This window comes from Stegostoma tigrinum, chromosome 9, assembly GCF_030684315.1.
Source record: "Stegostoma tigrinum isolate sSteTig4 chromosome 9, sSteTig4.hap1, whole genome shotgun sequence".
Lineage (NCBI taxonomy): Eukaryota > Metazoa > Chordata > Chondrichthyes > Orectolobiformes > Stegostomatidae > Stegostoma > Stegostoma tigrinum.
This window is the reverse complement of record NC_081362.1, coordinates 34,724,583-34,752,142: the sequence shown is the minus strand read 5'-3', so window position 1 is coordinate 34,752,142 and position 27,560 is coordinate 34,724,583. Positions and strand designations below refer to the sequence as shown.

The 27,560-nt window shown below is 43.0% G+C and overlaps 1 protein-coding gene across 2 annotated transcripts in view; it reads right to left on the bottom strand.

Moving 5' to 3' along the window:
* fndc1 (fibronectin type III domain containing 1) overlaps positions 1 to 27,560 on the bottom strand; it is a 336,789-nt gene that overhangs the window by 269,411 nt on the left and 39,818 nt on the right. The gene's annotated exons all lie outside the window — the stretch shown is intronic.

Genomic DNA, 27,560 nt, shown 5'->3' with positions numbered 1-27,560 from the left:
TTCTGTACTGAAAGAAACTTTCACTATTATTTCTAATATTACTAGTTAGCCTACATTCATATTTGATCCTCTCCTTCCTTATTTCTCTCTTTGTTATCCTGTGTTTGTTTTAGTAGCTTTCCCAATCTTCTGATTTCCCAGTGTTCTTGGCTGTCTCTTGTTCTTTGATACATTTCCTGACTTCCTTTGTCAGCCATGGCCGTCTAATCCCACCCCGGATAATCCTTCTTTTCTTTGGGATGGACCTCTGTACTGTGTCCTCAAATTACACCCAGAAACTCCTGCCATTGTTGCTCTACCGTCTTCCCCGCTAGGCTCTGCTCCCAGTTGATTTGTCGATTCCTCTCTCATGCCCCTGTAATTACCTTCATTTAACTCTAACACCATTATATCCAATTTTGCCTTTTCTCTTTCAAACTGCAGACTGAACTCTACCATATTATGATTGCTGCCTCCTAAGCATTCCCTTACTTTGAGATCTTTTATAAAGGTCAGGCTCATTACATAGCACTAAGTCCAGAATAGCCTGCTCCCTTGTGGGCTCCATCACAAGCTGTTCCAAAAAGCCATCCTGTAAACATTCCATGAATTCCCTTTCTTTGGATCCACCGGCAACATTATTCACCCAGTCCACCTGCATATTGAAGTCCCCCATGATCACCGTGACCTTGCCTTTGTGGCACGCCCTATCTATTTCCTGGTGCATCTTGCACCCCTGGTCCTGATCACTGTTAGGAGGTCTGTACATAACTCCCATTATGGTTTCTTTGCCTCTGTGGTTCCTCAACTCCGCCCACACAGACTCCACATCCTCTGGCCCTATGTCACTCAGTGCAGCAGATTTAATTTCATTCTTAACTAACAAGGCAACCCCGCCCCCTCTGCCCACCTCCCTTCAGTTCACCATTTGTTCCAAAAAGCCTCCATGTTGGACACCAGGCACCAACATTTCAGGGAAATCTGCATGGCACCGGATGTGATGGGAGACAGTCGAGATGTAAGTAATCAAATGTTCAGCAGCCCACCACCCACCATGATTCTTTATGTCCTATTTTGGCCTGCTTTAGTCCTGGAATGAAAGGATTCAGGGATGAAACTGGATGGCACAACTGTTAATTTTGGTGCAGGTTGGGATATGTCCCCAGCAAATAAGTAGGCAGCTCAGAGGGCATGCAGGGTTAGTGGCTTTGTAAGTTGGAATAGGTGAGTGCAGTTGAGAGAAGATGCTACAGCCACTAGCAGGAGTTGTTGTAGAGCATGACCCTTCGTGGGAGGTGGACATAGTAGTACAGATAGTGTGAGGTATCACAGAAAAGATGATGGCACTTGTGTGACAGAGTAGACAAGTTCGTTGACTTACTTCTTACATTGTTGTGCATTCCTCCAGCCAGCTGAGTCTGCACTGACCCAGGTGACAACCTCAGACCGAGCTGGTACTGGCTACTGTGGCCTCCTGTACTGTTTTTGGGAGAAGAGGACATCCCACATCTGTACCATCCTATCTAGAAGCCCTTCACGTCCCTGCCCATAATGTGAGGTACTAAACTTTCCTGTGCCATGCAGGGGCAATTTCCATGGGCAGCACAGTGGTTAGCACTGCTGCCTCACAGCATCTGGGACCTGGGTTCAATTCTACCCTTGGGTGACTGTGTGGAGTGTGCACATTCTCCCTGTGTCTGCATGGGTTTCCTCCAGGTGCTGCGGTTTCCTCCCACAGTCCAAGATGTGCAGGCTAGGTGCATTTGGCCATGCTAAATTAGAACATAGAACATAGAACAGTACAGCACAGAACAGGCCCTTCAGCCCACAATGTTGTGCCGACCATTGATCCTCATGGATGCACCCTCAAATTTCTGTGACCATATGCATGTCCAGCAGTCTCTTAAATGACCCCAATGACCTTGCTTCCACAACTGCTGCTGGCAACGCATTCCATGCTCTCACAACTCTCTGCGTAAAGAACCTGCCTCTGACATCCCCTCTATACTTTCCACCAACCAGCTTAAAACTATGACCCCTCGTGCTAGCCATTTCTGCCCTGGGAAATAGTCTCTGGCTATCAACTCTATCTATGCCTCTCATTATCTTGTATACCTCAATTAGGTCCCCTCTCCTCCTCCTTTTCTCCAATGAAAAGAGACCGAGCTCAGTCAACCTCTCTTCATAAGATAAGCCCTCCAGTCCAGGCAGCATCCTGGTAAACCTCCTCTGAACCCTCTCCAAAGCATCCACATCTTTCCTATAATAGGGCGCCCAGAACTGGACGCAGTATTCCAAGTGCGGTCTAACCAAAGTTTTATAGAGCTGCAACAAGATCTCACGACTCAAACTCAATCCCCCTGTTAATGAAAGCCAAAACACCATATGCTTTCTTAACAACCCTGTCCACTTGGGTGGCCATTTTAAGGGATCTATGTATCTGCACACCAAGATCCCTCTGTTCCTCCACGCTGCCAAGAATCCTATCCTTAATCCTGTACTCAGCTTTCAAATTCGACCTTCCAAAATGTATCACCTCGCATTTATCCAGGTTGAACTCCATCTGCCACCTCTCAGCCCATCTCTGCATCCTGTCAATGTCCCGCTGCAGCCTACAACAGCCCTCTACACTGTCAACGACACCTCCGACCTTTGTGTCGTCTGCAAACTTGCTGACCCATCCTTCAATTCCCTCGTCCAAGTCATTAATAAAAATTACAAACAGTAGAGGCCCAAGGACAGAGCCCTGTGGAACCCCACTCACCACTGACTTCCAGGCAGAATATTTTCCTTCTACTACCACTCGCTGTCTTCTGTTGGCCAGCCAATTCTGTATCCAAGCAACTAAGTTCCCCTGTATCCCATTCCTCCTGACCTTCTGAATGAGCCTTCCATGGGGAACCTTATCAAATTGCCCATAATGTTCAGGGATGTGTACTTTAGATGGGTTGTAGGGGGATGGGTCTGGGTGGGATACTCCAAAAGTTGCTATGGAAAGGTTGGGCTGAAGGGCTGGTTTCCACACTGTAGGGATTCTATGATCTATGATAAACAGGGGAGCTCTGGAGAGGCAATGTATGTCCAGAGCACAACAGCCTCTTAAAGATTGACTGGTATCCCTGATACCAGCACAATTTTAGGAAACAGTAGTACCAAATTGCTCCAAGAATGGTGTATGGAAAGATAGGGATTGAATTGGATGAGGGGAGCAGGGCAAGTAGTTAATAAGGTGATAATTGGCAAGATACAGTTAGAAATTTGGCTAGGCCTTGAAGCACATCCCCAAAAATCGCAATGCAACTAACAGCCAAAAAAAAACAATGTAGACTCAAGCCTTCACTTAGTGCACAACATTTGAGCAACAGAATGCAAATTGGATTGAGGGTCATAGCCTTACGGGTCTGATATTCCTTACAGGAATCTTTATTGAAGTTGAAGAGTTTAAATATCTGCCATCTAGAGAATCTGGCCACACATTGCTGCTTTGTTCAAAACTTGTAGTTCCTCTTTTGATTCCCCAAACACTGGAATGTGGAGGGCCTCTCGTGCCCTGTCTTTACCAATGTCTGGACTTGCTCATCATTATTTTCTGAAACTTGAAACAGACATGGTGCAGAATAGTGACATCCTTTATTAGGTATTTCTGCTTTGACTACTTTGGCACAATCTTATTTCTGTAATTGTGTATATATTAAATTTCTGACTTTTATTTTTAAAAAGATTAGATTAGATTCTCTACAGTGTAGAAACAGGCCCTTCGGCCCAACAGTCCACACTGCTCCTTGGAGCATCCCACCCAAACCCATCCCCCATAACCCACACACCCCTGAACACTACAGGCAATTTAGCATGGCCAATCCAACTAGCCTGCACATCTTTGGACTGTGGGAGGAAACCCACACAGACGTCGGGAGAAAACAATTAGAGGTTCCACCGAGATTCAAACTCGCATCACTAGATACAAAACCCAGAATGCTAGCCATTATACCATGGAACCAACTTTTTAATGCTAACAACACCTACTCTCAAGGTATATTTCATACACTAGGAAAAAAATGTAAATAGCTTAATTTTAATTTACTTTTTTAATTATTTTAGATTGAAGAAGTAGTCCCATCTACTAAGTAGTCAACCTAACAGTTTGAGTTTTCTGCAGCTAATCATTTAATTGAAGGTATGAACTAACAAACTTACAATATTAAAATTGAAGACAATTACCTGATATACAGCAACACAAATGAATATTATTCTGCTTCATAGGTGTTGTTCTATTTTTAAAGCATTTTCCCACCCTTCTTGAACACTCATCTTTTGCACATTTTGTTCATAAAGACAAGTTTATTTCATCTTAAATGATGTGATATTTGTGATACTATTAGGAGCTTAAGACTCAATGACAATGGTGGAACCTGGTGACCAAATGCCACATGGTTCCTCCTTTTGTAAGGTTAGGTTTATATGAATCTCCATCAGGTTGTGAAGTTGCATTGTCAAGATACCACGTTTGAAAATTTATTTATTTGTGGTTAAAGAGAAAGGAATTTGTGATAAGATACTATTGTGTTGTGTTGTCTCTAGAGTTTGTACGGTATCATGTTGGTTTTGATAGGCCATGTGGGTATCTATGCATTTCTAGCCCTGAGGGTCTCATTTTGTGAAGTTATGGGTGCCAGATTAAATGGACTTTGTCAACTGCAGTGACTAAGAAACATTTGCCTTCGGATTCAATACTGGTTAAAGGTGGCAACAAGCAAAGGAATCTTCCTGGTAGATTTGAAGAGAGTCAAACATGCTTTTCTTTAACCAGAAGCCTTGGTGGACTATAGGAATTAGATATTGATGCATTGAATGAGATGTCAACCTGGTGAAACTACAATGCAGGAATACTTGCATACCAAACAGTGCAAGCAGCATGCAATAGACAGGGCTAAGCAATCCCACAAGCAGCAGATCAAAGCTGTGCAGTCTTCCTACATCCAGTCATGAATGGTGATGACAACTGAACAACTAACACAGAAGGGAATCTCCATAACTATCCCCATCCTTAATGATCAGGAAGCCCAGTACATCATTGCAAAAGATAAAGCAGAAACTTTTACAACAAATTTTCAGTCAGAATTTGCGAGCGCATTATCCATTTCAGCCTCCTCTGTGTCCCCAGCATCCTATGGTGAAAGCGTCAACTGTGAATGCAAGAATGCAACAGCTTCTGACTGGAGGAGATCTCAGCGATTCTGACAGTTTCACTGATGAGGCAACTTTTCTCCATTTTATCCCAAATGATTGAATTTTCCCAGGCATTTTGGGGCTCTCAGGTGTGAATTCTTATTATTTTAAGCCTTGACCTAGGTTCATCAAAGGCATAGGCTGAATGACCAACACCATCTGACCCTGTTCTCCTGCACACTGGGCAGCTGTGTTTACCAGTCACAAGGTGCACAGCAGTAACATACCAAGGCTAATTTGCCTGCACCCTCCAAACCGATAACATCACCTGCAAGTGATCCTCCAAGCCACACCAGTCTGACATTGGCCTTGGAAATTAAAATTTGAACCCTTGAACCTTTCCAAAAATTATGCCAAGGGTACTGCAGTGGTTCAATAAAGGTAGTCGACCACTACCTTCTCAAAGAAAATTACAATTAGACAATAAAGGCTGGCCTAGCGAGCACTCACATCATATTGAAGTAGTAAAACAAACAGTTGAGGTTATTGGGTTTGTAGGTGGAGACGGGGAGGTGAGTCAAGGAGGATCCAGAGGACTGGAAATTCACTAATGTAACCCCCCCTGTTTAAGGGGGGAGTAAGGCAAAAGACAAGAAATTATAGGCTGATTAGCCTGATCTCAGTCATTGGTAAGATTTGAGTCCATTGTGAATGACACAATGAGATTTAAGATTTCTGAATACATGGAAGTACATGGTAAAATAGGGCAAAGTCAGTATGCTTTCGACAAGGGCAAATCACTTGACAAATTTGTTAGAATTCTTTGAGGAGGTAATATGCAGATTAGACCAAGGAGAGCCAATGCATGTTATCAATCTGAAATTCTAGAAGGCCTTTGATCAGGTCCTGCACAGGTGACTTGTGTATGGTAAGGATTCATGGGTGTCAGAGGCAAGATGGGTAGATGCATGGATAGAAAACTGGCTGTCTGCCAGGAAGCAGAGAGTGGGTTTAAGAGGGTCCTTCTCAGGACGTTCTGCAAGGTCAGTGCTGGGATCACAACTTTTCACTTTACACATTAATGATCTAGATGAAGGAACTGAAGGCATTCTGGCTAAGTTTGCAGATGATACAAAAGATAGGTAGAGGGAAAGATAATATTAAAAGGAGGTGGGGAGGCAGCAGAAAATTTAAGGGACAGATTCTCCAGCATTGGCAGTTCCCACTGAGATAACAAGGTATACAGGTGGATGAACACAGCAGGCCAAGCAGTACAGCAGGAAAGAGCAGTGAGTATTCTTCAGAATACCCTTCTTCAGAAATGGGTCTCAGCCCAAAACATCAACTTTCCCACTCCTTTGGTGCTGATTTGCCTGCTGTGTTCATTCAGCTCTACACCTTGTTATATCAGCAGTAAATTTAGATGGGTTAGGAGAGTGGGCAAAGTGACAGATGGAATGTAACGTAGGAAAGTGTGAAGTCGTGCACTTTTCAGGAAGAATACAGGCATGGACTATTTTCTAAGTGGGGAGAAAATTCAGAAGTATGAAGCACAAAGGGGAATCATAGTCTAGGTTTCTCTTAAGGTAAATTTGCAGGTCTAGTTAGTTAGTTAGGAAGGCAAATACTATGTTGACATTTATTTTGAGAGGACTTGCACATAAAAGCAGGGGTGTACTTCTGAGGCTTTATAAAGAAAATCCTCTGAGGCTTTATAAAGCTCTGGTCAGACCATATTTAGAGTACTGAGAGCAATTTTGGGCCCCATACCTCAGGAAGGATATACTGGCCCTGGAGCAGATTTAGAGGAAATTCATGAGAATGACCCCAAGAATGAAAGGCTTAACATATGAGGAACATTTGAGGAATCTTGGTCTATACTCAGTGGAGTTTAGAAGGATTGGGGGGAAAAATCAATATTCTGCAAGTTTCAATTAGAACAGCATGGACAGAGTGGATGTTTGGAAGATGTTTCCACTGATAGGAGAAACTAGGACCTGAGGGCACAGCCTAAGAGTAAAGGGAAGACTCTTTAGAAAAGGGATAAGGAGAAACAGTGACAAGGTGAATCTGTGAAATTCATTGCCAGAGGGTTGTGGAGACCAGGCCATTGAGTATATTTAAGACAGAGGTAGAAAGATTCTTGATTTTCAAGGAGATTGAAGGTTACAGGGAGAAGACAGAAGAATGAAGTTGAAAAATTATCAGCCATGATTGAATGGTGGAGCAGACTCAATGGGCTGAATGTCCTAATTTCTGCTGTGTCTTATGGTCATATGGCATATTTGACCATCTTGACGTGGTTATGAGCTGGCATCTAGGAGATGTTCCAATTATTTCCAGAAGATCTCAAACCTGTCCTGACTCACCTCCCCATCTCCACCTCAACTGTATTTCTTTTACTACTTCAATATGATGTGAGTGCTGGCTAGGCCAGCCTTTATTGTCTATTTGTAATTTTCTTGGAGAAGGTAGTGGTTGACTACCTTTATTGAACCACTGCTGTACCCATGGCATAGATACAGCTCATCTCCTGTAATGACGCACTGTTCAGTAACAGACCCAGAACAATAGGAATCAAAAAGGTGGCAGAATTGCACTGACATGTGGGAAATTGAGTCTCTGATAGAAACCTCTCTCAGCTAGATTATCTCTTCAATGTATCTCAAGCAGGTTGAAGGTTCCTACTGTTTGTGAAAATGATACTACCTCTCCTCCTGCCTCCCAGTGCAGTTTTGAAGAGTTATCAAAATCCAACCCTATATCTTTGCTTATAAAATCAGGGGTCCTTCCTGCTTTTTTTTTAAAAACAGTCTTCTGAACTGGTTGCCTTGAAAGATTTGTGTGCAGATTACCACGGGCAGACAATAATAGGAGTCAACTACTCTGTGTGGAGAAGCCAATTAGGGCAATTTCCTGGCCTTGTTGGCACACTGCCAGTGATTGAGTAAGGAGACATTCAACTCAATAGAGGAAGCTTTCCTGTGGCAGTTAGTGAATGTCATCAGAGTGGAAGATTCTATCCTATAATGCAGAGAGATTGCTAGCAAGAAGGCCTGCCACGCGGTTCCAATGATCCAAGTGGCAGTTCCATTCCTGAGCATCTGATTGGAAGCACTGGGAGGCTTCTAAACAGTGTGGTCCTGAAACTCGCAAGAAAATCCTATTCCACATTCCTTATTAACATTCAATCAAATCCAAGTTAGGAGCACAGAACTGGGACATTTTCAAGATCCACAAAACCCTAGCAGATATGGCCCACAAGTTGGGATTTTCATTCTGGAATGATATGGTTTCTTAAGAGGCAAGTCTGGGTAGAAGTATGCCAGAACTGTGTTGATATTTTGAAAACTGAGTAATTAAATTAAAAACATCCCTCATTTCCTCATGTTTCACATCAAAACTCCGACACATTCCCGTGCTTTGAACCTAGCCACCATAAATCCTCATATTATTCATACACGCCTATGTGCCTGGAGCCTAGCTCTTGATAGAGGTCAGGTACCCTTTTAGATTGTTAAAAGTAGACATTAAAATGTTGTGAAAAGTATGTAAACTCATTTTCATCTGTGAAATCCAATGAACCTGTCACGTGGCAATTACAAAAATGTCAATAGATTTAAAATTTTAGCCCTTTAACATGTTTGAAAAATTGGGAGTGTTTCAAAATCACTGCTGGCTTTTTCATTGTTGGTTGACATAAACCTGAGGGCACCCATTGCTATACTGATGCCACACGATGATTTCACAACCTAACATCATCACAGGATGGTGCCTGTGTTGCACATATTGATTTACAGCTCCAAGTGATGGCAGACTCTTTAAAGTGGACTGTGAATTCCAACATATGCTGTTATCAAGGATCATGCATTTGTTAAAAATGTTGTGGTTAAAAAGAATTGTGTAATTCAAGAAAGTTAAACGTATTGAATATTGCCCCCCCACCAAGACACTTGGAAATTGATCTAATTTCATTTCAGCATGGGTCTTGAAATCTGCCATGGCTGTGCTACCATTATAGATGTAAGGGCAAAGAGTGATGGACAGGGTTTGGATGAATATGTTGACACTAGGTTGATAGAGAAGAGAGTGAAGATGTATAGTCAACATACATGTGGGAGTTAAAATAGTATCAGAGATAATGGGAACTGCAGATGCTGGAGAATTCCAAGATAATAAAATGTGAGGCTGGATGAACACAGCAGGCCAAGCAGCATCTCAGGAGCACAAAAGCTGACGTTTCGGGCCTAGACCCTTCTCTCTGATGAAGGGTCTAGGCCCGAAACATCAGCTTTTGTGCTCCTGAGATGCTGCTTGGCCTGCTGTGTTCATCCAGCCTCACATTTTATTATCTTACATGTGGGAGTTGGTGGGTTTGTAATGGATGTTGGCAGCTAGCTCATTCCCAGAAAGGAAAACACTGATCTCGAAGAGAAAGAATGAGTGAAAGAAGGATCAATTGAAGGAGATAGCAGTCTTGAAATTGGAAGCAAAATTAATTAAAATCTTCCAATTCTGGATAAGAGAGAGCGCAGCACTGGTTATATCGATGTGCCAGAGAAAGAGTTGTGGCTAGGGACCAGAGTAGGACTGCAACAAGGAACGTTCTATTTAACCCATAAAGAAACAGGCATAACAGGGATACACGCAGGTAGCCCTGGCCACACCTTTGATCTGAAGAAAATGCGATGATTTAAAAGCAAAATTGTTCAAAATGAGTTTGAGAGATAGTAGGAACTGCAGATGTGGAGAATCTGAGATAACAAGGTGTAGAGCTGGAGGAACACAACAAGCCAAGCAGCAGAGAAGCAGGAAGGCTGACAATTCAGGCCTAGACCCTTCTTGGTCCTCTGATGCTGCTTGGCCTGCTGTGTTCATCCAGCTCAACATCTTGTTATCACTTGTTCAAAATGAGGACAAGCTTCGTCAGGTGGAGGAGAGTGGTATACGTCTCTACGTTCCTGTCTGCATTAAGATGGTCTAAAGGCTCTCGGCTTCTTTCATGAGAGAAGGTCTGAACAGTCTGCATCCACCACCACTTCCTCTGCCTGGCTGACCCATCCTCACTTCAAACAGCTTCACCTTTAGTTCCTCTCACTTTCTTCAGTTCAAAGGTGTGGCCAAGGAGACTACAAGAGCCCTAGTTATGCCTGTCTCTTTGTGCGTTACATGGAACATTCCTTGTCCCAATTCTACTCAGGTCTCTCCCTGCATCCCTTTCTCCAGTACATCAATGACATCATTTGTGCTACTTCTTTCTCATGTCTGGAATTGAAAAAAAATTATCCACTTTCACCTTGCCCACCTCAGATTCTTCACTCCCATTATATGACATGTCTGTTGTCAATCAATAAAAAGAAAAATCAATAAGAAATATTAATATTACATAAAGAGAAAGCAGTGGTCAGGTGCCATGTTGACTCACTGAAGACTGAATATGCCTATAACTATGGGGAAATGGTAGAAATGTTGAATAACTTTGCTTTAATATTTACAGTACAAAAAGAAGCTTGCCAGAGGTCCTAAGGAAATTAATAGCAAATTGGGAACAGGCACTAAATAACATTAAAAGATTGATAATGAGGAAATTAAAGGAACTAAAAGGAGAGTGGTAAATCTCCAAGACCTGATGGTTTCCATCCAATGGTGTAGCTGTTTGGGTCCTAGAAGAGTTGGAACTTCAGTAAAATGATTCCTGGCTGCTACATTCTCCGAAGTCTCTCGATGTTGTTTCCTCTGGGACTGGGAGAATTGCCTTTAAAGATCTGTGTCTGAATTTACCTTTCAGCCAAGGGGTATGTTTATGGGATGTTACTATATTGGAATAGTTAGTTAATTAGTTATAGGTACTGCATCTATGATTCAGTTAAGTTTTCCAGTAGTTAAGTTCTAAATTTCTCTGTTTTGTTTTGTTTGCATTCTATAGTGTTTAAATAAATTGAGTTTTGCTTAATGAGTGGCTTGACCAGTTACATCCATCTGGAACATGCTCTTCACATCTACCTTTGAAATAAGAAAAAATTAGGGTCTAGGCTACCTCCTTAAGATGTTTTGATAGGGTCTGGTCTGATGCATAACAACAGCACAGACCTATGTGTATGCATTAGCAGTCAATTAGTATCTAATCTCAGCCCATTGATATGCATCTTGCAAACTCCCATGCTCTGCAAAGAAACTACATGGCTACAATTCTAAACATGGAAGTCATTGAAGGTATCTTGTGACTCTGTCTCATAGCTGTTTCTTTAGGCCCTGACCTTGAAGTGCAGTTACCACCAACTCAGGGCAAGCTCCATGTATTGCAAATGCACACACGACACACATCCCTAACCCCCACCAGTCCATAGATGTTGGTGTCAGTCATGGCCAGACCGTCTGCACCATCATTTCACATCTCTGGCTCACTTAGAATATGATTCGATGTGAATCATATAGAATATGAACTTCATTGCTGCACTTTGGAGCACACTGGCACCTTTCATAAAAGTGCTAGGGCCAGGACGCTTTGCATGCAGAGATGGGCATCCATACCATCCTTTGGAGCAGGCTGTACCTCGGAGATCTTTGCTTGCTATCTCAGCACTCTCTCACTTCAAGCCACCTTAGATCCCATTGGGACCTCAACTTGCCCTACGTTTTATGGTAAAGTCTAATTTTAGTCAGAACTTAAGTGCTAACTGTACTTCTGTCTTGCTTGCTATTTAACGCAGACACCATCCCCTGAGAAAAAGAACAGGAAATGACATCACCAACCCAAGAAAACCTAACCAGATAAATAGAAAGCAGGACATAACACCAGTGCTTCGTCGGAGGCTCACTGATGATGTTACCTAGAATGGTGACGAAACATCTGAAAATGAACCTTCCAGCTCAGCGAGCAATCTCACATCCAGAACCTCAACCTAAGCTACAAATCTTCTCAAAACTCGCTCGCAGACACAAAGCCAGGTAGCTTGGTGGGCATTTCCAACACAGTCAGCCAGGGATAGTCTCTGATTTCAAGCCAGGGGCTTAGACATGGTCAGTTGGCTACTTGGGTCAGGGATTCTATATTCATGAACGTCAGGGACTGGTTCAAGGTCAATTGTACAGGTTCAGAGCAACCTTAGAACATAGAAAAGTACAGCACAATACAGGCCCTTCGGCCCACAATGTTGTGCCGTGGATTAATCCTAATCCAAAAGTGAAATAACCTAACCTACATTCCCCTCAATTTACTGCTGTCCATGTGCATGTCCAACAGTCGCTTAAGTGTCACTAATGACTCTGCTTCCACGACTACCGCTGGCAAAATATTCCATGTGCTCACAACTCTCTGGGTGAAGAACCTCCCTCCAACGTCTCCTCTATACCTTCCTCCTAACACCATAAAACTATGACCCCTTGTGGCAGTCAATCCTGCCCTGGGGAAATGTCTCTGGCTATCGACTCTATCCAAGGAAGGAGCTCAAAAATGGTCTGAGGAGAGCCAGGAGGGGGCACGAGAAAGGCTTGGCAGAAGGAATCCGGGAAAACACAAAGGCATTTTACACTTACGTGAGGAATAAGAGAATGGTCAAAGAAAGAGTAGGGCCGATCAGGGATAGCATAGGGAACTTGTGTGTGGAGCCTGAGGAGGTAGGGGAAGCCCTAAATGAGTTTTTTGCTTCTGTCTTTACGAAAGAATCGAACTGTGTAGTGAATGAAACCTTTGAAGAGGTGTGCATGCTGGAATGGATAGAGATAGAGGAAGCTGATGTACTGAAAACTTTGTCAAACATTAAGATTGACAAGTCGCCAGGCCCGGATCAGATTTGTCCTCGGCTGCTTTGGGAAGCGAGAAATGCAATTGCTTCGCCACTTGCGAAGATCTTTGCATCCTCGCTCTCCACTGGAGTCGTACCTGAGGACTGGAGAGAGGCAAATGTAATTCCTCTCTTCAAGAAAGGAAATAGGGAAATCCCCGGCAATTATAGACCGGTAAGTCTCACGTCTGTCGTCTGCAAGGTGTTAGAAAGGATTCTGAGGGATAAGATTTATGACCATCTGGAAGAGCATGGCTTGATCAAATACAGTCAACACGGCTTTGTGAGGGGTAGGTCATGCCTTACAAACCTTATCGAGTTTTTTGAGGATGTGACTAGTAAGGTTGATGAGGGTCGAGCTGTGGATGTGGTGTATATGGACTTCAGTAAGGCATTTGATAAGGTTCCCCATGGAAGGCTCATTCAGAAGGTCAGGAGGAATGGGATACAGGGGAACTTAGCTGCTTGGATACAGAATTGGCTGGCCAACAGAAGACAGCGAGTGGTAGTAGAAGGAAAATATTCTGCCTGGAAGTCAGTGGTGAGTGGGGTTCCACAGGGCTCTGTCCTTGGGCCTCTACTGTTTGTAATTTTTATTAATGACTTGGACGAGGGAATTGAAGGATGGGTCAGCAAGTTTGCAGACGACACAAAGGTCGGAGGTGTCGTTGACAGTGTAGAGGGCTGTTGTAGGCTGCAGCGGGACATTGACAGGATGCAGAGATGGGCTGAGAGGTGGCAGATGGAGTTCAACCTGGATAAATGCGAGGTGATGCATTTTGGAAGGTCGAATTTGAAAGCTGAGTACAGGATTAAGGATAGGATTCTTGGCAGCGTGGAGGAACAGAGGGATCTTGGTGTGCAGATACATAGATCCCTTAAAATGGCCACCCAAGTGGACAGGGTTGTTAAGAAAGCATATGGTGTTTTGGCTTTCATTAACAGGGGGATTGAGTTTAAGAGTCGTGAGATCTTGCTGCAGCTCTATAAAACTTTGGTTAGACCGCACTTGGAATACTGCGTCCAGTTCTGGGCGCCCTATTATAGGAAAGATGTGGATGCTTTGGAGAGGGTTCAGAGGAGGTTTACCAGGATGCTGCCTGGACTGGAGGGCTTATCTTATGAAGAGAGGTTGACTGAGCTCGGTCTCTTTTCATTGGAGAAAAGGAGGAGGAGAGGGGACCTAATTGAGGTATACAAGATAATGAGAGGCATAGATAGAGTCGATAGCCAGAGACTATTTCCCAGGGCAGAAATGGCTAGCACAAGGGGTCATAGTTTTAAGCTGGTTGGTGGAAAGTATAGAGGGGATGTCAGAGGCAGGTTCTTTACGCAGAGAGTTGTGAGAGCATGGAATGCGTTGCCAGCAGCAGTTGTGGAAGCAAGGTCATTGGGGTCATTTAAGAGACTGCTGGACATGCATATGGTCACAGAAATTTGAGGGTGCATCCATGAGGATCAATGGTCGGCACAACATTGTGGGCTGAAGGGCCTGTTCTGTGCTGTACTGTTCTATGTTCTATGTTCTATGTTCTATGCCTCTCTCTACCTTGTACAACTCAATCAGGCTCTTCCTCCTTCTCTCCAGGGAGAAAAGTCCGAGCCCAGTCAATCTCTCCTCGTAAGACAAGACCTCCAGTCCAGGCAGTATCCTGGTAAGCCTCCTTTGCACCCTCTCCAAAGCCTCCACATCTTTCCTATAATAGGGCGACCAGAACTGACATACCCAGTGTGGCTTCCTCTACATTGGGGAAACCAAGCAGAGGCTTGGGGACCGTTTTGCAGAAAACCTCCGCTCGATTCGCAATAAGCAACTGCACCACCCAGTCGCAAACCATTTTAACTCCCCCTCCCATTCCTTAGATGGGATGTCCATCATGGGGCTCCTGCAGTGCCACAATGATGCCACCCGAAGGTTGCAGGAATAGCAACTCATATTCCGCTTGGGAACCCTGCAGCCCAATGGTATCAATGTGGACTTCACAAGCTTCAAAATCTCCCCTTCCCCCCACTGCATCCCAAAACCAGCCCAGCTCTTCCCCTCCCCCCACTGCATCCCAAAACCAGCCCAGCTCATCCCCGCCTCCCTAACCTGTTCTTCCTCTCACCTATCCCCTCCTCCCACCTCAAGCCGCACCTCCAATTCCCACCTACCAACCTCATCCTGCCTCCTTGACTTGTCCATCCTCCCCGGACTGACCTATCCCCTCCCCAACTATCTTCTCCTCTATCCATCTTCGGTCCGCCTCCCCCCCCTCCCTATTTATTCCAGAACCCTCTCTCCATCCCCCTCTCTGATGAAGGGTCTAGGCCCGAAACGTCAGCTTTTGGGCTCCTGAGATGCTGCTTGGCCTGCTGCGTTCATCCAGCTTCACACTTTGTTATCACAATATTCCAGGTGTGGTCTCACCAGGGTTTTGTAGAGCTAAAGTTAGGGAAGTCAGTTGTGAGGATTGAATGCATGCCGGGATTCAGACAGGATAACAAATTGTGAAAGGAAGCAACATATAATCAGTGGGAGACTTTAGTTCAGGGGTTATAACGGAAGGGACTGTCACCAAATTATGCAGGGTGTTTTTCTTCCAGCCAGCAGACAGAATGGATCAAGTAGAATCTTTGTCTTGTAAACTTTCTATGATTCTAAATGGGAGTGCTGCACTGGAGAGGTGCATTTTTCAGTGCCTGGGCTCTCACTGCCTTATCAGGTGGACGTAAAGAATTCCATGGGACTAATTAAAGAAAACAAGGGGAGTTCTCCTAGTGTTTTTGACAATATTTATACAATTTTATAAGAATCCTTTGCTAAATGATTATCAGTAGATTTTCACGTTCATTACTGGATATTCCTTTCAACGCTCACTTATTCTTTCGACCTTAAACCTTCATTGGAGGAGTTTTCTATGAGAAACAATGTCATTTCACTTATGAATGGTTGTCTTATCCTAGCTTCTAAAGGTATTTATGTGATATGGACCTTTCCATTCTTATCAGTTGGATAGTTGCAGCATTTCTCCTATAATTAACATTTTGCCTTCAAACTTTAGTGGGATTTTGCCTTGTATTTTTCCAGACCTCATTTTAGCGATTAAACTATTTGGGTGGTACGGTGGCTCAGTAGTTAGCACTGCAGCCTCACAGCACCAGGGACCTGGGTTCAATTCTAGCCTTGGGCGACTAGGTGGAGTTTGCACATTCTCCCAGTGTCTGTGTGGGTTTCCTCCCGCAGTCCAAAGATGTGCAGGCTTGGTGGATTAGCCATGCTAATTTGCCCTTGGTGTTCAGGGGTGTGTGGGTTACAGGGGGATGGGTCTGGGTGGGATGATCTAAGGGGCAGCGTGGACTTGTTGGGCCAAAAGGGCCTGTTTCCACACTGTAGGAAATCTAATCTAATCTCTTGTTTAGACTTTTTATCATTTGTAGTGAGCAGTAATTTAATACATAAACATTTACATAGGTCGTCTTCATGCTTCCTTTTAAGATGTCCTTTTCCTGCCATCTGTGAAGGACATTTTCATGGCTAACTCCATCAATCTTTAAATTTTTTAGTATTTATATGTACTGTTTCTAATTAGTTATATTCATATCTCAACTAAAGCAGTGTGTCTTACCAGATATTACACAATGAAAAAGAAACAGCAGTCTCCAACTTTGAATCGCTGGGTGAGTGAAGAATTTTCAGACCTGGTACTGTCGAAATGAAAGATAGGACAAGGTCAAACTGAGATTCCTTCCAGCCCAGGTAGCAAACCATGTGATAGCTACTGAAGTTAATAAGAAGCCTGAACAAATAAAAGTAGCATCTCTGTTAACAGTATCAGGGAAGGATTGTATGAAAAAGCAGAAATGCCACTCTGAAGATGATTTTGAACGAATTGAAGGTACATTTTAGAGCCTCTTTTGATTACACTGTATGAACAGATGATATCATCGAAGATAGAATCACTTCTGCCCATAATAATTCTACCATGAGAGTGTCTCTTAATAAAACTATTGACATATGCAGAAGTTTTGAAATAGTCAATCATGAGGTACAGTATATTAGTAAGAGAATGTATGAAGCAATCAATTAAGCAGAGAGATATTCTGAGCCAAACAAGAAAACAGGTTAGAAAAAGGCACAAATATTTGCAGAAAGGTTAAAACTAGAGTAGAGGATATAAATATTGCAAAGGACATCACTCAAAAGAAAGGAAGCATGTACGGCATATGGAAAGCTGTGTTTTAATCATTAATTGGGCATGTGCTTCTCCAGAACTGTTTTTAATTTAGATTTGTAGCATCTGCATTTTGTTGTGTTTATTTAAGCCTATACCGAGGTCCGTTGGAGAGATATTAATTAATGATTCTGACAAATTCTGAAGCTAGATAAAGGCAACTGTTTTCTAACTACATTCCAGATGCTAGTTGGGTAAATTGCATAATTGATTAGATTAGATTCCCTACAATGTGGAAACAGGCCATTCAGCCCAACAAGTCCACACCGCCCCTTGAAGCATCCCGCCCAGGCCCATCCCCCTATTACCCACACATCCCTGAACACTACGGGCAATTTAGCATGACCAATCCACCTAGCCTGCACATCTTTGGACTGTGGGAGGAAACCGGAGCACCCGGAGGAAACCCACAAGGACACGGGGAGAATGTGCAAACTCCACACAGACAGTCGCCCGAGGCGGGAATCGAACCCGGGTCCCTGGTGCTGTGAGGCTGCAGTGCTAACCACTGAGCCACCATGCCGCAAACATTATACATAATGTTTGGTGCTTTGCCACTCCAGAAAAAAAAAATCAACATACACATAAGATATTCAGTGATCTTCCTCAACATTAAGCTATTATGAATGATCTGCTATGAATGTGGAATAAGATTGAAGGTAACATTGCAAGGCACATCAGAATCTAGTTTGATGATAAGAGATAGCATACCCAATGAACCTGAAACTGAACAAGATGATGCATTTGAAAATGGCTAAAGTCAAATACATAGGTCACATACCATCAGCGAAAGGCCTTTGCCTGGTACCCTGATTATAGGGTTTGGTTAAACAGGCATTTTGGCATTTAATCTCATATGAGGGCCTAATAAAACAACTGCTCATCTCTGCAGATATAACACAGTATGGAGCTGGAAGAATAGAGCAGGCCAGGCAGCAGAGGAGCAGGAAAGTTGACCTTTCAGGTCAGGATCCTTCTTCAGGCCCTTCTTCTGCAGCTGCGCTGCCTCCATGACCCCTTGTATAGACCAAAAATGGAGATTAGAAGTTAGTGCTTCTGACAAAGCACTAAGTGCCTGCTATAAAAGAAATGGATAACGCCATACACAATGCTCAATCCTTCTGTTTTGAATTGAGCATAGTTCTCTATTGTCTTTATTCGTGACCGTGATGCAAATACGACAGGCCTTTCCTTTCCATTCAGTAAGATGTGCTATAATATATCACCAACCCCATAAGGCAAAGCATCACACACAAACTGTACTGGAAAATTCAGGCTGAGATGTGTTAAACACTTCCAAACCATTTTAAGTCTTGCTTCACCTCCCTATAAGCCACCATACATTCCTGGGTCCATTTCCACAGCTGCCCTTTTCCCAGTGACTGATACAAGGCTTTTAGCACAGATGCTAGATCAAACACAAACTTACCATAGTAATTTACAAGTTCCAAAAATAATCTCATTTGACAAACATTGTCTGTCTGGTCCAGGAACCTTCATGATAGCCTACAACTTCTTGGGCGCTTTGTGTAGTTCCTCGTCATCAATTACTCATGGATGACATTAAATACATGGCCCAATTACTCTCTAGAGTCTTTTTTTAAAAAAAACTCACATTGCTCTCTTTGTACTTGTAGAAATACAGACTAGAAAGATAGAAGACAGGAACAGAGGAGGCCATTCAGCCCACCGTGGGCAGCAAGGTGGCTCAGTGGTTAGCACTGCAGCCTCACAGCGCCAGGGACCTGGGTTCGATTACAGCCTTGGGTGACCGTGTGTGGAGTTTGCACATTCTCCCCGTGTCTGCGTGGGTTTCCTCTGGGTGCTCCGGTTTCCTCCCACAATCCAAAGATGTGCAGGCCAGGTGGATCGGCCATGTTAAATTGCAAGTAGTGTTCAAGGGTGCGTGGGTTATAGGGGGATGGGTCTGGGTGGGATGCTCCAAGGGGCGATGTAGACCTGTTGGGCCGAAGGGCTCGTTTCCACACTGCAGAGAATCTAATCTAAATCTAGCCTGCACCACCATTCTTCATGACCATGGCTCATCATCCAACTCAATAGCCTAATCCTGCTTTTTCCCCCATAGCCTTTGATCCCATTCATCCCAAATGCTACATCTAGTTGCCACATGAATACATTCAATGTGGGATGGGTGGGATGCTCTGACGGTGTGTGGACTTGGTGGGCTGGAGGGCCTGTTTACACACACTAGTGATTCTATGATTCTATGAATCCTCATATTGTGACTCCATGGTCCTGGACAGCCCCACCATTAGGAACGCGCTGCCTGCATCAACCCTGTCCTGTCCTGTTAGAAAATTCCAAGTCTCTGAGATGATCGCTCATTCATCTGAAATTTAGCGAAAACAATCCCAACCTAGTCAATCCCTCCTCTTACATCAGGCACAATACTCCTGCAATCTCCTAGATTTTTTCAAATACTCCTCTTTGAAGGATCCAGTAATCAAAATATCATCTAGATAATATTGGACTCCTGATAACTGACTTAATATTTGCTCCATGGCCCACTGTAACACTGCTGGTGCTGACATGATGCTAAAAGGAGGTCACTTATAGTGGAAAAGTCCCCTATGTGTCACTACTGTCAGCGGCAGCTGAGACTCCTTTGCAAGCCCCGTCTATAGGTAAGCCTGCGACAGATCCATTTTTGAAAATTTCTTACCCCCTGTCAGTCCACTGAATAGATTTCCCATGAATGGAAGATGGTATTGATCTTCACTCAGGGCTGGATTCACTATCACCTTAAAGTCACCACAAATCCTCACCCTGCCATCTGTTTTTAAGACCTGTGATGATGCTGTCACTTTAAAAAGGTTACTTTGTCCTGGGTTTTTTGAAGAGAGGCTGTTAAGGCAGAGGCTTTGAGTATCTAGGTTTAAGGGCCTTTGGGTTTTTTTTAAATCGTTTTAACAATGGAAAGGGAGTGGCCAGTTCTCAGTTCAGGCTTTTAGTTTTATTTCGATGTAGTCACAAAACGTTTTGAGTGCCAGAAGCATTGCAAACTTCAGTAAAGGATTCCTAACTGACTTTCTCTGAAATCTTTCTGGATGTTGTTTCCTACTGCTGTAAGAAACAGTGTTTGAATTTAACCCTTTGCCAAGGAGTGGGTTTACAAAATGCTACTATATTGGAACCGTTAATTACTTAAGTTGCTGTGTCAGGTCGGTTAAGTTTTCCCAATAGTTAAATTATTCTAAATTCCACTTTTCGTTATTGTTTCAACTCTAGAGTTTTAAAAAATTCTGTTTTGCTTAAAGCTGAGTAGTTTGACCAGTTGCATTACATCTGGAACACCCACTTCACATCTATCTTTAAAAATAAGAAAAAATTAAGTACTAGATAAAAAAAAACGAAAGAACTGCGGATGCTGTAAATCAGGAACAAAAGCAAATCAGGAACAAAGCTGGAACAGCTCAGCAGGTCTTGCAGCATCTGTCAAGGAAAAGACAGAGGTAATGTTTCGGGTCCAGTGAACTTTCCTCGGAATGTTAGTTAGTTAGCGCTATGCCGAGTTTCCACTATTTGATGTGCCCAAGCATTGTCAGCCAACGGGGTTGCTTTGCTGGCAGCCTATTGAGGTCCTAAAGTTGCAAGTTTGAAAGGTGGCTTGAAACCCAGTCTCTTTGTCAAAGCTTTTGCTGGATGGCTTCACGTTGGAGGCCACAAAGCAAATGGTCCTGCACGGCATCTTATAGAACCCTCCAAGTTTGCAATGTTCCACTAATCTCTTTAAGGTGGCCACAAATTGGACAATGGACACTCCTTCGTGCCATACCCATTTGTAAAAAGGAAACTTTCTGCGATCAGCAGCAGCTTGGGTATGAAATCATTTCCTAAACACTTCACATAGCTCTTGGAATATCTTCTCTGCAAGTTTCTCTGTTTGGACCACACTCTTAGTATTGCGAAGGTTTTGCTCCTGAAGGTACTTAAGAAAACCACCATGATGACTCAGTAGTTAACACTGCTGCCTCACTGCACCAGGGACCCAGGTTTGATTCCATCCAGAGGCAACTGCGTGGAGTTTGTACATTCTTGTTGCGTCTGTACAGTTTTCCTGCTGTACTCCCGTTTCCTCCCACAGTCCGTTGATGTGCAGGTTAGGTAAATTGGCCATGATAAATTGCCTGGCGTGTTCAGGGATGTGCAGGCTAATTTGATTCATCATGGGAAATGTATCATTACGGGGAAAGATGGCGGGGGGGGGGGTTGGTGAGTGTGTGGGATGCTCTTCAGAGTGTCAATGTGGGCTCAATGAGTTATATGGCATCCTTCCACACTGTAGGGATTCTATGATTCTATAGTGTCCTCAGCCATTTTGTCCATCTTTAAGAACATATTGAAGTGTTCCTTGTATAAAGTCCAATTCTCTGATTCTTTATCAAATGGTCCCACCACCCCAATTTGACCCATTTTGTTTTCTTGCAGGCGGGAATCTTTTCCACTCAAGTCTAGTAGCCATTCGCAGCCAGAGTCCCCTCTGTGAATGTTTCAGTATTGGTCACTCCCTCTCCCATCATACTCGCGCTCTGTTCCTCCCTGGCATGGCCTGCAGCCCGAGTCCCTTCACAAGTGCTCTCTATAATGACTTTGGTCACTCCCAGGCACGTAGTCTCTTCTTCAGCCATCAATCTGAGTCCACGGGCGATGTTTGCTCTTGGCCTGCTCCTTGGCGAGTACCCTCTTTAGCAAGTTTTGAAAAGTACCCTCTTTCCTGGCATCGTTCTCAGCCAGAGTGCCCTCATGATTGCTTCACTTTGACGTTAATTCCTTAATCCCATGCTGTTTCTGAAATCCATTCAATGTCTCTTCCAGACAAAAAAGAAACAGCATTTGCACACATTTAGTGTACCAGATCCAACTCTCATCACCAGTTGTTGTGTTAGTGCTTCCTTAGGAGCCAAGAATTGTATGTCAGATAGGAAATGGTAAATCTGAACAGGAATATTTTATTGACAATCCTCATGTTTCTCCAATCTCTAGACTGGAGCCCAAGTTCTGCACATTTTTGATCACTTAACTAGCTCTCAAAGGGATATCACTCCCAACTACATACAAACCAGCAATGTTCACTGATGATTTCATTTTGTCAAACACCATTTGTGACTCCTCAAATGCTGAAGCAGTACAGATACATTACCACAAATACAGCAAGTCATGAACAATATTCAGGCTTAAGCTAACAAGTGACAAGTAATACTAATACAACACAAGTACCAAGGGAGAATCTAAACATTACCATATTGAATGCCACAGAATCTATGCACTGAGGGCTATCATTGACCAGAAAGTGAACCGTACTAGACATATCAACATATGTCTAAAAGAACAGGACTCAAGTTAGGAATCCTGCAACGAGTAACTCATCTCCTGACTCCCCAAAGCCTGTTTTTTATCTGCAATGCACAAGTGGGGATTGTAATGCAGTACTTCCCACATGCCTGGATAGGCGCAGCTCCAACAACATTCAAGAAGCTTGACGTCATCCAGAACATTGCAGCCCGTTTCAATTGTGACACATCCACATTCAGTCAATCTATCACCAATAAACAGTAGCAGCAGTGTGTACCACATGCACAATGCAGGGCAGAAATTCATCATTGCTCCTAAGCATGTTCCAAACCCACGACCACTTCGATCTTGCAGATACATGGGAACACAACTACCTGCAAGTTCCGTGCCTAGCTACTCAACAACCTGACTTGGAAATAAGTAAGTCAAAACTTCTAATAAACAATTACTTCGCATCGTAACCATCCAAGAACCACCCCAAATCAGAGTTAAAGTGGGAAAATTTTGGGTGGTTTCAACTGATTTACCTGAATTATTTGTTTATATAAATTGGATAAATTACAAATCTGCTCTAAGTCCTGGGTAACTAGGAATCTAACAAAGCCCTCACTACTGTCCACATCATGACTGGTAGGGACAAGTCATACCCACTCAGTCCAGACACTCCCACCTTTCTCAAGCCATCCCATTGCTGTTCAAGTGTTTTACGTACCTTCAAACAACAGAATGCAGGACATACAGCTGACAGGAGAGGTGCCCTTGGTTTCAACACCAATCCACTCTGCTGCTGGATACAATTATGCTTACATTCCGTGCTACTACTCTGGTAGCGAAGGCTCCTGGCCCAGCGATCTGCCCAAAAAAACTGTACTAAAGATAAGTGGGCAATCTTCAGTCTAATAAATAATCCAAAAACTGTGGATGCTGGAAATCTACAACACAAATGGCAAGAGCTGGAGAAACTCAGCAGGTCTGGCAACACAGAGAGAGAAAGAAACAAAGTTACCATTTTGAATCCAGTGAATCTTAGTCAGAATCTTTAGTATAATGTGGGTTCTAAATAGGGAATCTGACCCAGATCAGAAGATTTAGGCCATTGTTTTTCCTCTTTCAGCAGAACAAAGGAACCCAAGAGGACACGTGGCTTTGCCCAGTTAGCAGATTATACTATGGGGTCTCCATTTCTTTAGGAAGGATGTTGTTAAACCGGAGTGGGTGCAGAAAAGATTCACAAAGATGTTGCTGGGTTTACAGGATTTCAGCATGAAGGTGAGGCTGAATAGGCTGGGGAGTATTTCCCCTGGACCGTTGGAGACTGAGGGGTGAGCTTATAGAGGTTAATAAAATCATGAGGGGTATGGATAGGGTGAACAGCCAGGGTCTTGTTCATAGGGTGTTGAGTCCAAAACTAGAAGCCAAAGGTTTAAGGTGAGAGGGGAAAGGTTTAAAAAGGACCTGAGGGGTACCTTTTTCAAAGAGAGGGTGGTACATGTATGAAGTGAGCTGCTAGAGGAACTGTTGAAGAAGGGTACAGTTATAACATTTAAAAAAGGTATCTGGATAGTTACACGAATAGGAAGGGTTTAGGGGGATATGGGCCAAATGGGACTAGGTCAGATTGGGATGTCTGGTTGGCACAGTCGAATTAAACTGAAGGGTCTGTTTCTGTGCCGTATGACTCTGTGGCTCTCTCATGGGTAGAAGAATAGGGATCACAGGTACATCATTTTGGAGAATGATGCCAGGCAAGCAGTTAATACATCTTCATTCTGAGACACTGTTCTTCCCATCACTTTTGCATCACTAAGAATACCCATGAGATAGTTGATTGGGAACAAAGATGACATCATGTGCTGAACTCATGGCTCATGAATCTCTTTCCTTAAAAGACCACTGAAGACAATGTGCCTCTTTAAGAGGCTTGGAACCACCAGGTACATTGTGGAGCAGACTACTGACGTGTTGAAGCAAGGGTAGCCTCTAAGTTCTCCATGAAATTCTCATCACTGCCTTCTATTTACAAATTCTTAATCAGTTCTCTATGCACTTTAATTTGTTTTGTGGGATGTGGAGTTTTGCAATTTAGCCTCTCTGGTGAACAAAGTCATTATCTGAAACAGAGTCAGGAAACCATGCTTGGTGTCACTGATATTTTTGGGCACTACTGACTCTGATGCCAACGTTATCAAGGCCTAGATGTTCAGTGCATGTAGTCTTGTCTTTTCCTAAAGGACACCAATGAAATTAGTTTTTACACACAATTAGTTTTTACTTACAAGAATTATGGAAATTTTACCGCAATAGTTATAATCTCAAAATCTCTGATTTCTTCATCCAAGGTTCATTTCCGGCACTAGCTAAGGTTGCCATGAAGATCCCACCCTCTCACTCTGGATTCTTATTGGAAATTAGACACTAAGATTAAACTCACAACAAACTGTCTGTCTCTAATCAGAGAGCAGTCCTGCGATCCATCAGGACTATAGAGACTTTACCTACTAATATGACACAAGGAGCTTTTCTAATAGTACGTGTTGTCAATGTACTGTACTTGGAGATTGGCATGTTTTTCAAGTACTTGATTTGTCTTTTGGATTACACTTATTTTTTAAAAAACTAGTATTAACACTTTCTTTGTCCTTTAAACATGTACAAAAAAGTATCAGAAAAGGTAAATCAACATTCTTTCTGAATCTATGCAGAATATCTTATTTCAAGTTATGCTTTGTAAGATATATACCCATGGGAATGCCATAAAATTGCGTCAAAGATTTTTCCCAAAATTGATGTTAAACTTGGCAGTAAATTGAACTCTCGACCGTTTTACTCAAATTATATGCATTTCTATTGGCCACTTTTCAATCCTCAAACTAGTACAGATGTCACTTAAAATCTTGTTATATTACTCATATCTTTTATTACTTTTGAGAACAGAAATCTGCTAAGAACTAACTCTCACATTATGGGCACACTTCTAAATTTAATCTATTTTGTCCTTTTGTTAAATTGTATGTTTAAATTTGAGTTTTTTTTATTGAAAATACAATTATGCAGTAGTATACATTTTTAAAGCTCATGATTTTAATGTTTTATGTGGTAAGTGTAACTCTTCATTTCAGCTCGATATTTTTTACCTTTGTATCATCATCTTCAGTGGATCAAATCAGTTAGTTATAAAAGCTTTTTCACACTTATTTTATCATTGTAATTTAAAATCTCAGTGGCATTTCTTCCAAAATCCATCAAGACTGCAGAGTTCTTTTTCACTGAGGAAAGACCATTGTGAAAATTAACAGATGCCATAAAGCAAGTTTCATTTAGGTTTCCATGACAACTGCCAACAAGGTCAAAGGATCAAGGCAAAAGATGGAAAATTATAGGCCGATTAACCTAACCACGGTTTGATAAAGGTGCATCGCAGGAGGCTGCTGAGCAAGGTGAGGGTCCATGGTGTTCGAGGTGAGCTACTGGCTTGGATTGAGGATTGGCTGTCTGACAGAAGGCAGAGAGTTGGGATAAAAGGCTCTTTTTCGGAATGGCAACCGGTGACAAGTGGTGTCCTGCAGGGTTCAGTGTTGCGGCCACAGATGTTTACTTTATACATTAATGATCTGGATGAAGGGACCTGGGCATTCTGGCAAAGTTTGCCGATGATACAAAGATAGGTGGACAGGCAGGTAGTACTGAGGAGATGCGGAGGCTGCAGAAAGATTTAGACAGTTTAGGAGAGCGGTCCAGGAAATGGCTGATGATATTCAATGTGAGCAAATGCGAGGTGTTGCACTTTGGCAAAAAGAATACGGGCATGGACTATTTTCTAAACAGTGATAAAATTCGTAAAGCAGAAGTACAAAGGGATCTGGGAGTGTTCGTCCAGGATTCTCTAAAAGTTAACTTGCAGGTAGAGTCCGTGATTAAGAAAGCAAATGTAATGTTATCATTTATCTCAAGAGGGTTGGAATATAAAAGCAGTGATGTGCTTCTGAGACTTTATGAAGCTCTAGTAAGGTCCCATTTAGAATACTGTGTCCAATTTTGGGCTCCACACCGCAGGAAGGACATACTAGCGCTGGAGCGTGTCCAGGGGAGATTCACACAGATGATCCCTGGAATGGTAGGTTTAACGTACGATGAACAGCTAAGGATCCTGGGATTGTATTCATTAGAGTTTAGAAGGTTGAGGGGAGACCTCATAGAAACTTACAAAATAATGTATGGTTTAGAAAGGGTGGACGCTGTGAAATTGTTTGTTAGGCGGGAAGACTAGGACGAGTGGGCACAGCTTGATCTCACAAGGAATCAAGGGCTACGGGGTGAGTGCAGGGAAGTGGAGTTGAAATGCCCAGCCATGATTTAAATGGTGGAGTGGACTTGATGGGCCGAATGACCTTACTTCCACTCCTATGTTTTATGGTCTTATGGTCTTAATAGAGTTTGAGGTGGATTCTGTCATTATCTCCACTAAGCTCAACTATAACTTACCAGGGGGAGATACACACAGCCATGCCTATGAACTATTAAAGTTTCTTTTTGAACAGAAATCTGCCTAGAACTAACAATCTCATTCTGGTGCACTTCTGAATTTAATCTATTTAGTCATTTTGTCAAGTCGTGGGTTTGAATAGGGGGTAGGTGATAGCTTAGTGTATTATCACTAAAGTATTAAGCCATAACCCCAGCTCTGGGGACCTGGGTTCGAATCCCACCAAGGCAGCCGGTGGAATTTGAATTCAATAACTGAAAATAATTCAAAAGTTGTCTGAAATTAAGAATCTACTGATCACCATGAAATCATGCCAATTGTAGGAAAAATAACCAATATCCTTCAGGGAAGTAAACCAGCCACCCTCACCTGGTCTGGAGTCCACGTGACTCCAGACCCACAGCAATATGGTTAACTCTCAACTGCCCTCAGAAATAGCCTAGCAAGCCATTATGTTGTACCAATTGCTATAAAGTCTTAAAGAAATGAAACTGGACAGATCACTTGACATTGACCTAGACAGGTCACAGCAGAAACAGCCCTGTCGACCCTGCAAAGTCCTCAACAACATCATAGAATCCCTCTAGAAGGGAAACAGGCCCTTCGACCCAACAAGTCCAC